We start from the raw sequence: 13,004 nt of genomic DNA, 5'->3' as shown, positions 1-13,004 counted from the left end.
CGGAGCCGACACTAGTCTCCGCTTCAGCTCCTAGAAGCTGGTCTTGCAATCCTCAGTCCAAGTGAACTTCACACCTTTCCTGGTCAGGCGTGTAAGTAGCATAGCTATCCGAGAGAAACCCTCAACGTATCTCCGGAAATATCGAGCCATATAAAGAAAGTTGCGAGCCTCTTCTATAGACTCCGTCTACTTCCAACGGTAACAACCTCGATCTCCTGTGGAACCACAGTATACTCCTACTGGTGACTGTGTTTCTCAAACATCTCACAGAAGACAATCAAAATACGCACTACTGATCTTCACATCTAGACGTTTCCATCGAAACATCTCTAGAACTATGCAAAGATGATGTGCGTGATACCCCTCAGATCAGGAACAAAACACCACGTCGTCAATAACGATAACGAATTCTGATCCAATATCCTAGGGATACCCAAATCATCGAGTCCATGAAAACATCTAAGGCTCCGCAAGCCCTAATGGTAAAACCAAGACACATAATGTCCGTACCACAGACATTCCTAACCATAAGATCCTCGACAATAAACAGATCTGATCACCAACGATATAAATCACCAAAGAATAAATCCTCCAGTGTGAGAGCAACGCTCCATCACAAGAAATACCACATATGTGGGAGCAACGCTCTACCACAAGAAATCCTCAATATGTAGGAGTAACACTCCACTATAAATAATCCGTAACATGTATCTACAATAAATATGGGAGCAATGCTCCGCTACAAGCAATCCGCAATATGTGGGAGCAACGCTCCACCATAGAACAATCCCTAAATATGTGGGAGCTACGCTCTACCACAACAATCCAGAATATGTGGGAGCTACGCTCTACCACAAACGATCCATAACATGTGGGAGCTACGCTCTACCACAACAATACATAAGTGCCCAAAGCACCTAACTATCTAGCTAGAGACCGCACGAGATCTCTCTACCACAGATCACTATGGGTAGCCTAGGGTATAACCACCCAGTAAGCAAATCAAATCCATAGTCAACTCTATCATCCTCCTAGTGGGTCGGTCACCCACTAATAGGAGAATTAGTTGACAGGGTAATACAACCAATGTCATAATATAGACATTTAACATTCTACATTCCACATTCCACATAAATAGAATCATCATGATGCTATCAACCATACACCTGGCACACGTGCACACACAACACATATACGATCGACATAATCCTCCAATTAGTATACACCAAACATACTCACAACATAGGTAATAATCACCGTGATACCTCCAACAATGCATACTGAACCCGTGTGCATATATCATCGTAGGTAAAATCAACAATACCCCTCCAACAACACTCACATGACAAATATACACATATGCCAAGAGTATAATCAACATATACTTCCAATAAGGCATACTAAAACCCAGGTGCATTCACAAATCACACATAATCAACAAGATACCTCAGATACCACACCAAACACATATGTACATATCACAACACCGATGTAGTTGACAAGATACTTCCAACATGACACTCACACCCATGTGCACATACCACGACACAGATTTAAATCGATAAGATACTTCCAATATGTCAATCAGGTACGTACAGCTAACTAAATAGCTATAATCCACAAGGAACCTACAATAACCATATCTAGATGGGAATACCCACACTATCTACAAATGAACTATCCATCATAGAACTTCTTCAACTCATAACAATCATATGTACACTTCATAGATATACATAATCAGCATATTTAATCCAATCTACCACACAAACCCTATGCCACCTTCTAAGTTATCCTATTAGGTACATACAGTCTAAAATTAAAGTACTCATGGAATAGGATACATCGATCCTCTATCGACTGACCAAATCGTCAATAGTATATGGCTAATTCAATCCTTTCCCACGTCAGTATAAGCTAGGTACTCGATGTGCTCAAGTTATCCAACTAAGCACGAATAACCCAAGATTCAAACATCTAAAAGTAAAGTAGGTCAATCCCCTACTGATTGGATCAACAAAACTATTCGGTCATCTACTAACTAATCAAGAATAAATAAAGCCTCTACAAGCATCTAAAGTAAATCGATCACGACTACCCAAGTCAACAAACGTCAATCTATCTTCTACTAACCGATCTAACAAGAGTAAATCAATTATCTACGGATGAAATTAACTAAGATAACATGGTATTCTACTGGCTAGGTCAACATAAAGATATAAATATTATCCACTACCCAGCTAATAAAAGCAGAGGCTGGTATGTGCCTCAATCTGCTAACCAACTAGTAATAACATAAGCTAAAAAAACTACTGGTGTATGACATGATAAATCACCAGAACCTGTAACCCTTAATCTCTATCAAGGTCGATCATCATCAGGGTTTTACCTAATACATAAAATATCTACTACCTCAACTAGATAGGTACTAGTAAAGAGTGCTAATACATGTCATAAACTATAATAGTCAACGGTGCATATACTAACAAAAAGGTAGGATAACAGTATACCAACATACCTCCTATAGCTTGGAGATGTCCTACCGCTGCCAGGTCCCAAATCCGAAAAGTCACATCGAGAAAACCAAATCACGAAATCCGAAACACAAGGAAAATAAGACTCGTAAGCCGAGCTCTGATACCAAATAAATTGGTATCAGATAAATCTCGAAAATCCAAAACACATAGCAAGTATCGTATACCTGCTCTGATACCACTTAAATTGTCACGCCCCATAGGAGTCCCTGTCCGAAGAAATTTCGGCAGCACCTCCCCTGTACGGGTGACAATCTGAAGCATTTCTACAGGCATAATATACATCAGCCACAAGCGGCTGGAATATACACACAACCACGCAATTATATATATATCATCAGCCTACTCGACTGGAACAAAACCAACACAACAGAAAAATTATAGAAAATTAAATTACATGACATGCTAGCCGGCTAGGCTTACACCACACCACAAAACAATACTCCGGACACAAAATCGGAACACGAAGCTAAGTACACAAATACATATACCAAAAATAACAATAAACAAAGGCAGAGACAGGTCTTCTGATGTGACGTGGGGACCGGCAAGCAGGATACTCCAAGCGACTCCATAAACAACCTGGTACCTGAAAAAGATTGTGTCCACGGGGGTGAGTTCATCAACTCAGCAGATACCTAGTTGACATGTATAGTAAACTATAACAAATAATAATAACTATGGAGTACAGTCTCATGAACAAAAGTAGGTAATGCATAATAGAAAAGGCTGAAGAGTACTGTACTCACCAGGGCCACCTATCAGAATAATCAGATCGTCAGACCGGAAGTGTCATAAATCCTGTATGCATGTCAAACATATGCATCCATCCAAATGCAGCATATAAGTGCAGCAAACACAATCAGTAAATGCATAAATGCGTATGATGCCAATGATGTGTCCTGGTCACCCCTGACGCCAGTCAGTCATCTCACACACAAAGGTGAGACCGAGTGGGTAGGGCTGTGACAACCGTGCACTCTACCATCATTACACCTGATGAGTGACTGAGTGGACGGGATACTGTCAGAGTACTCCTGTCCTCTGACCCCAAATCATAAATGGGGGAGCTCAATGCTCTCATCTCCCGGTACACGATGACGGGGAGGTATCTCTGCCGGCTACCACGCTGAGTCACCTGACCAACGGAGCCAAACAGAGTCCACCGTCTGCCGGCTACCACGCTGCTACACTAAATGCCAGCGGAGCCAAACAGAGCGGAACTGTCTACCGGCTACCACGCTGAGTCATCTGACTAACGGAGCCAAATAGCAGAACCGCCACACACCTGCCTGATATACCACTAATCCATGAGTGGTGGTGTGTGCAGTACATGTAACTGGCGATGTGCTCAACCATAGTGGAGCCGAAAATCGTGCAGCATGCAATCATGATGCATGACACTAAGCATAGCAATAAACTGATCAGCATAACCATATCCATATATATATAATGAGTATCGTAATATCGATGGTCAAATACGAAGAACTAAAGTACACAGGTCAGGTAGGATATCAAAAACCTAGGTCCTGAACATAACAAGCATGGTATGTCACTACCTCACTGAGCATATATATAATCATATGGGTGCTAGCATAAAATGCATAACAGGTGAGCAAACAAGCATGTAACGAATATCCGATAGTGACGTACCGAAACAAAGACGAATATAATTATTACCAAAGGCTATAACCTACTAGACATATCAACAAGACATATCAAAAAAAAGATAAGTCAAGGTACCCGCCTTTATCTGTTGATCGTGACAAATAAGGCCACCTTGAGACGTGTCTCCAACTAGTATTCCTGCAACACAGAATACATAACACTGCTAAGTAATATCATAACCCAAATAGCTAATCCCAATCTCAATCCGATTAGGAAATCAACATTTTAATTCCCTTTACTGTCTCCAACACTTCTTTCATACCTAATCCCCTTATGATTTAATTCAATTCAATTAGTTAACCCTTCTTATTAACATGCTTCCATTATCCATCAAGATACAAACTAACAACCTAGCTATTATAATCAATCCTCAATTAATACATCGTTTACCAAGATAGAACATATTAGAATCCCAAACTGATACAAAGCTATATCAACCTAATACCATCAATCCAACCATGATCTACATCTAAGATCAAAACCTACATTTAACTATTCAATCACACTAAGCATGTATCAACTAGTGATATACTAACCATCTAGTAATTCATATCATCTTCAATTCCACACATACCTAATTCATCAACAATACAAACCAATTTCCCTACTTCTTACCTTAATCCACAGCCCAACAAATCCATAGCAAAGACAACTTGCTGTCGGAACAGAGGTAGCTGTTGGAAATCAAGAAACGCCCTACAATGCACTGTCTGGATCAAAATGAAACTCAAGAAATCGACATCCAAACAACAATCAAATTTCCAGAACAACCTGAGCACCTTACCTCTCACTACTCTCTAAGTTCTATCCATATCGCCAACACCTGCAAGTATTCCAGCCAGCATAAGAATTCTAGTGGAGCTACATTGATCAGACAACAAGAGATGGAATCCAAGCTTACCCCTAAGTGTCTACTGATGGCCCTTAGCAAACACAATTTTCCTGCAGCCAGGACCAATGAAGAGCAACACTGAAGTTTCACACCACACAGAAGTCCTAGGTCAGCGCTGGCGAAGAGAGGAAAAGGGAGAACGACCACAGTTAGGGCTCACTGCCAACCGGTGCTAGGGCTGAGGAGGAGCGGTCTGTGGTGGGTCAGACCTAGTGGCCGGCGACAACAATCGGAGGCGCACGATGGCGGTTGGCTGTGGCAACCGGTAAAGCAAAAAGGAGAAGTGAAAACCGGCCGGCGATGGCTCTCACAGCGTCGGCGCGATGCCAGTCGCCCCTGATCGGCACAATAGGGAGAAGAAGAAGATCGCGATGGGGAAAGAAGAGATGCTCAGTTGCCCTCTCTCTCTGTTCCCTAGCGTCGTCGGGTGGAAGAGCCGAAGAGGAGTTCGACGCCGAGAGGAAGGGAAGAAGCTTCGGCGCCGCACAAAGGAGAAGAGGAGAAACCGGCTCGAGGCTTCCATTCTCCGACTCCAAGAGGTCTTGTACGCAGGGGCAAAGGCGAGGCGTCACGACGGTTTGGAGGAGATGAGTGGTTAGGGCAGGAGATTGGGAGGAGAAGAGAGCGCGCGGGAGGTTTGGGGCACGGCAACGGGAGAGGAGGAGAAAAAGAAAAAATAAAGAAAAATAAAACAAAAAGGAAAAATGAAACTTTTCCTCGCTTAAATTAGGTAACCTAAACAGGCTTGTCCCGGACCCCTTTTTTTATCCCCGTTAACTCGTCCGTACGAGCTCCGAAAAATTCCCGAAAAATTTCCAAAAATTTCGAAAAATTCCCCTTATTATTTTCTCTATTTTTTCCGATAGTTTACAAGGCGCCTCCAACAGGGATTCTTATCCCTTCCGCGTCGGAGACGATAGCTTCCATAGCCTGCGCTATTTATCCATCCAAAGGTGCCTTCAAGCTCCATGAAAGGTGCCTTCCATCCAACATCTAAGGCGCTTTCAAGCTCCTTGAAGGCGCCTTCAAGCTCCTTGAAGGCGCCTTCGCACCTTGCTGCGTGAAGCCTTCAACTAAGGAACCCGAGGCACCTCCAACAACCCCGGAGGCACCTCGGACATTGTTCATCTGAGCCTTTTAAGTCTTTTTCGCTCCATGCAAGATACGTTAGTCCAAAATACCAAACATATCTTGCAAAATAGAGTTAGTACAATAAAATATGAAATAATAAATTATTTTGACAGTCTCTGGACTGTCAATTTTGACTTTGAGTTTCGCTAAAACTCTAGATCGAACCAACGTCTATTGTTCCCTCTTCGAGGAACGCGTCCTCACCTACTCCTCTCAGGAGAAATTACTTGTTTCCAAACCAGTTCTCCAGGCCGACTGAACTTTTGCTCAGCGCACGAGACTTTAGGCATTCGTGCTGGACGTTCGCTCCATGACCCATCTAATCTTTCACCTGGTCCGCGACCACCAGGATTTTCACCTAGAGTCCCCGACTCTAGGATTTCGCCCAAAGTGCTCAACCCGCCAAGACTCTCCACCTAGGGTTACCACCTCCTATGACCTAGGGTTACCTCCCCCTAGGATTTTTCATCTGCCTAGAATCCACTAGGACTTTTTGCCTAAATACACTTAGGACTTTCCTACACACTTGGTTCAACACTTGTTAGATCATAAGATAACTTAACTTTGAATCCTTTGCCATATTGAAATACAGGTTCGATCGTCTGGTGCTTCCACACCAACACTAACTAGACCATTTAGTTTAGTAATATTTCTAAAGTGGGTGTGGAAAAGTCTTCTATGACATAGTCAAGTTTCCTTTTTTTGTCAAATGACACTTAAGTGAGAAACTAGTTAAATTACATGCATAGATGTTATTTTTCCTAAATACTTCAAGTCTTATGTTAGGGTTGCCTATATATTTTATTTAATTAAATATTCAGATGATAAAAACATAACCTTATAATCATAATCACATAATTGACTAATGCTAAGTAAATTGAACTTAAAATTTTCAACTAGTAAAACTTTACGAATAATAAAATCATATTCAAGTTCAATGTTACATATCCCAATTACCTTAAATTTGTCATTGTTTCTAAAGATAGCTGTTCCTAGGCTTTATGAATTTGGTGTGATCCCCAATCATATATTTGGAACAATCACTATCCAATATCCACTTAGACTCCTACAAAAAGTAGGAGTTTTTATTAATTTTCAAAACTGTAAATAAGTTTAAGTTAGGTTTGAATTTTGAGTTTAGGTTAGTTTTGATTTTAACTTAAGTTTTAAATATTTTTTTTTTACAAGTTTTAAGTTTAATTAAGCTTTAAGTTTGATTAATTTTTAAGTGAGTTTTAATTTTAATTAAGTTTTAAGTAAACTTTTAAGTAAGTTTTAAGTTTGATTAATTTTTAAGTAAGTTTTATTTGAATTTTAACATTTTAATTTTAAATTTCCATGTCCATCTCACCCGATCTAATTTTTAATTAAGATAATCTTATAGTTCTGTGAGATGAGTTAATTAAATTATTAATTTTGAAGATAGTTTGACCTTATGTTAAATTCAGGTTTAATTATCAATTAATTAAATATACATTTCAAAAATTAGCTTTCAGGCTGTGGCGAGGCATTGGAGATTTCTTGGGTATTGGATCAATGACCACTTCTAGCAAAGCCTTTTTAAGAAATTAGACATTTAATATTCTTATTAATAAACCTTGGTCTAACTAGTCTAGAATATGACGAGATAGCTTCGGTTAGTTCTGCTCAGCTAAGCAAATCAAGTAAGGTATGCCTTACCCAGCTTGACTTTTTAGACCAAGTTTTCCTAACGTACTATCATCTTGCCCCATCTTGGTACTAGGTTGGACAAGAGTCTGATTATCTTTTTCAGTCTAGCCCTAATTACCCAGATGGGTAGACTATATTTTTGAGGAGACAACTAATTTGGTACATCTCCCTAAATCATATATTCTATGTCTTGTTTTTATATAATAAATTCCATTTTTGGATACATAAAATTATTTTTGTCCTACTTGCTTTGCTAGGTAAGTTTTTAGAACTCAAGCTTTAATTTGTTTCTTATTTTGATTAATTAATGAAATAAATGATTTATTTATTGAACTAGATTTGTATCCAAGTCTGGACTTATTATAAATAGCTCTTTGGGATCTAGGTATTAAGTTTAGATTTTTATATCTTATTGTGAATTTTTCTAATAATCCTTTAAATTTATCAATTTCACATTTCAAAATAGAGTTCTCTTCCTCAAGTTTTGTAACTTGAATTGAGTCTCCATTTTAAACTTGTTTAGTTGAGTTTAGATTAAGTTGTTCCTTAAGGTCTTGATTTTCCTTAAGGAGAATATTATTGACTTGGAATGTCTTCTTCTTCATCATCTTCTTGGACTTATCTTCCTTTAGATTCAGAGATTCATGCTTGAAATGATCCTTTTGTTGCATCAGAAGCACATAATTTTTGCCTTCGCGTCATTGGATGTTGATTTAATCACTTTTTGTAGGTCCTTATTTATAAAGTTGTTCTTTCTTCTAGTGAATATTTAAAATAAGTTGTACCTCATTGGAACCTTTGAAAATAAGTATGGAACTGTGGCTTAATTCATATTCAAACTCATCTTCTTGATCTGAGTCACTTTTTGACTCGAGTCTAGTTGCCATCAGTGCAAGGTGGCTAACTTACTCCCGATCTTCTGTGTCCGACTCTTCTAAGGAAGATTCATCCCAGTGACTTAGAGTGTCTTCTTCTTCATCATCTTCTTGGACTTATCTTCCTTTTGATTTGGACATTCATGCTTGACCCTTTTGTTGCATCAGAAGCACATAATTTTTGCCTTCGCGTCATTGGATGTTGATTTGATCCCTTTTTATAGTTCCTTCTATGTAAAGTTATTCTTTCTTCTAGTGAATATATTTCTGACCAAGTTCACTAGTTGCTCTTATTCATCAGATTCTGAGTCAAATTCATCTTTTGACTCAGGCTTGGCTTGGGTTCTTGTTTTCATCTCCTTTAACGAACCTACAAGAAAAGCCACACCTTTCTCGACCTGATTTGAGTTAGACTATCCATGGAATTCAAGTTCACAAAATAAATCATCTGATTTTAGTTTATTTAAATTTCTTGAAACTTTATAGGCATCTACTATAGATATCCACAGTGCATTTCGAGGAAAAACATTTAAGGCATACCTTATGACATCTCTATTTTCCAGTTGATGACTGATCATATGAAGTGCATTCAGGATGTCTTTGATCCTCGTATGTAGCTGAATTATTATCTCTCCATCTTGTATTTTAATATTAAATAAATTATTTAATAATAAATCATGTTTTGTTACTTAGCATCACTTGTGTCTTCGTCTAGTTCTATCAACTTTTCCCAGAGCTCATTTGCATTTTCAAATGGTCTGACCCGGTTGAGTTCTTCTTTTGTTAGTCCACATTGAAGGATGTTCAGCGCTTTTGAATCAACTTGGGACTTCTTCTTCATTTCTAGGTTCCAGTTCTTCGAGTCAACAGGGACTTTAGTTACAACATCAATTGACACCTTGTATGCTCATGGGATTGAAAATCACTGGTCAATATCTGTCTTCAGGAATACCTCTACTCTTTTCTTCCAGTAAGAGAAATCATCCCCATTGAAGAGTGGAGGGCAAGTAGTGTTATAGCCTTCGCTTTGGGCCATAAAAAAAACCTTGCACACAAAGAAATTAAGCTAAAAAGTCCCAAGACTAGGTCTTGGATTTGGATTAGTAGTATGGGAGGGAGATAAAGTAGAAAAGAATAACTCGATTGGTATTGCACCAATTTCAAGTACTTTGCAAAAGAAAGAAAGAAAAATTATCCAAAGAGGTGATTATACCAATATGAACTAGAATTAAAAGCTAAAAACCGAAAAACACAAAGCGAAAAACAACAAGTAAAACCCCCTGTTCGATTGGTGGTTGCATCAATTCAGAGCGGACCTTGCTCTAATACTACTTGTAGGATCATAGGCATGTGAGAGGGGGTGAATCACGTGTATTTAAAATGAGTCTTTTTCATCTTTTCAAAATCAAGTGTGTAGTGGAATAAAACTAAATATGAAAGTGAAAAATAGAATGTTGTCAATTTACTTGGTTTGGAGTCTTTGATGACTCTGACTCCATGACCCAAATCTCTTAGACCTATCGATAGTCAATCCACTAAATTCTCTACTAGTAAACATCCGATAGAGTAATCAAATACAAAGAGAATATAAAGTAAGTGTAATAACTTACACTTCCTTTAAGTAATAAAGTAAATGACTGAAATTAAGATACCTAACACGATGATGTAGAAGTTGAAGGGCACGTGTGTTAATGTTGGTCTATCGGTAGCAGTCAGATGTAGCAGAGTAGTTGTGCGGTAGTAGCATAGCAATATGGACGTAGTCAGAGTAGTCGAATGATGAAAGAATCATGCAGAAGTGTTGTCTCTTGACTACTAGCCGAACCCCTCTTATAAATAGTGTCAGAGGCACCTCCAACAGCTCCATGGTGCCTCAGGCATTAGTTCATGTCTCACTAAGACTGGGATCTAGTCATGGTCTCAGCTTAAACTTCTAAAATGTCTCTAAGCTAGACCAGCACCTACAGTCCCAACCTCAGTTTAATCATAGATAGGAGCTAACTGTACCAACATATGTGTTCATATTTATTCATTTAGTTTAATAAATTGTCCAAACTTATTTCTTTAATTGACCTTATTATATTAAATGAACATTAACAAATATTATCAAGTCGAACACAAAATTCATTAATGAATATTTAGTTCATTTACAACCTTAAATATCGGTGTTGAACTTAGAGTTTATTTATATTTGCCCATTATATATAGGGGACCACATCCCCTCTAACAACTTAGTAGAAAAGATAGCTTGATTGGACGTGGTCTACACGTTAGAGAAGCCCAACAATGATATTCATGTCATACACTTTATGGGAACATTCCCAGCTAAGAATATCCCTCCTCAGATCATACGCTCTATGGGAACATTCTTGCACAGGGACATCTCTACTTGACTCATAGGCTCTATGAGAACATCCCCATCTACGAAACATCCCCACTAGGCTTAGGGGTGTCAATTCGGGTGGGTCGGGTCGGGTTGGGTCGGGTTGAGTTTTTTTTTTAACCCAACCCGAACCCGACCCGAACCCGAGTTCAACCCAAAACACCTAAACCTGAACCCAAACCCGACCAACCCGATCAACCCGAACCCAACCCCTATAACCCAAAAATTCGATTCAAAACGACTTTTTTGGGCTATTTTCCCTATAATTCTTCACTTTTATCTCAATACTCCATCATTATCATACTAATATACATAAAAACATCTAAATTTTTAAAATAAAATTTGATTTAACCCCAAAAACCCCCCACAAAATCCTATATTTAAGTCAACCCGGGTCAACCCGAACCCGACCCGACCCAACCCAAAAATTTTTTACTCTCTAACCCTCCAACCCGAACCCGAAAATGCCCAACCCGAACCTAATTTTTTTCGGGTCGACTCGGGTTGGGTCATCGGGTCGGGTTCATTTTTGACACCCCTAACTAGGCTCATACACTCTATGGGAACATCCTCATCCCACAACATCTCTGCTCAATTCATACACTCTATGGGAACAACCCATCTGAAAACATCCCTCCTCATCTCATACGATCTATGGCAACATCCTGCTCTGCTTATGCGCTCTATGAGAACATTCCAATCTTGGAACATCCCCACTCAATTCATACACTCTATGGGAACATCTCCACTTGGGAATATCCCCGCTTAGCTTCTACACTCTATGGGAACATCCCATCCCAAAACATTCTCGTTCGACTCATACACTCTATGGTAACATCCTCGCTCAAGAACATCTCCGCTCAACTCATACACTTTATAGGAACATCCTGTTGGTGCGGTTAGCACTAACGATTTAACCCAGGTTTTGATGAATGACAAATAGGTTAAGTTAGGTTTATTGTTGATCTAACACTCTGATCGAGTGTGCAGGATAAGTCCAGACAGGTCGACGGGCTGACCGGATGTCTGGCACGAAGCCTAGCTAGGTCGACGGGCTGACCAGATAGCTGGCATGAAGTCCAAGCGGGTTGACGGGCTGACCAGACGCTTAGGCACGAAGCCCAGCTAGGTCGACGGGCTGACCGGATAGCTGGAACGAAGTCCAGACGGGTCGACGGGCTGACCGGACGTCTGGCAGGTAAGTGAGGTAAGTCACTGGAGGGGAGTGACTGCGAGGATGCGTTCCCAGGAAGGGAACATTAGACATCGATCCGGCTTAGATCCATTTCGGATATCTAAGTCGAGATCGTGACTAGATTCCGGTCTCGGAAAGACGGAATCTAAGTCATACTCTTTTCTTGTTAAATCATATTACTTTAGTTGTGCTAACAATCTGTTTTGCATAATATATATTTGCCTCGGACTAACTCTGTTTTGCAAGAAAGGAAGTTTCTGGAAATAGGGGGTCCGGGCGCCCGGAAGGGATCCGGGCGTCCGGAGGTGAATTTTATCCAAGCCGAGTCGTCGCCACGTGGAGTTCGCTGATTAGACCTGCCACGTCGCACCAGGGCGCCCGGAAGGGATCCAGGCGCCCGGAGCAGCATATAAAAGAAGCCCCAGGGGTGGAGCTTCATATACAACTGAGAACCCTTCGACTGCTTGCCCTGCTGCTCTACGCTCCTGCGACGCTAACAAAGCTCCGACAAAGTGCTCCTTCTTCTTTGGTTAATTTCCTTGTCGGTATCACTTTGTTTCATTAGCATTTCTTGTACTCTTTTTGTAATCATATTTGAATTGCTAGTGATTGCCCAACGAAAGTGGTCAAGGACCACGGGCCTTCGAGTAGGAGT

This window comes from Zingiber officinale, chromosome 2A (assembly GCF_018446385.1).
Source record: "Zingiber officinale cultivar Zhangliang chromosome 2A, Zo_v1.1, whole genome shotgun sequence".
In the NCBI taxonomy this organism is placed as follows: domain Eukaryota; kingdom Viridiplantae; phylum Streptophyta; class Magnoliopsida; order Zingiberales; family Zingiberaceae; genus Zingiber; species Zingiber officinale.
The sequence above is the reverse complement of the archived record's forward strand: the minus strand, read 5'-3'. Positions refer to the sequence as shown.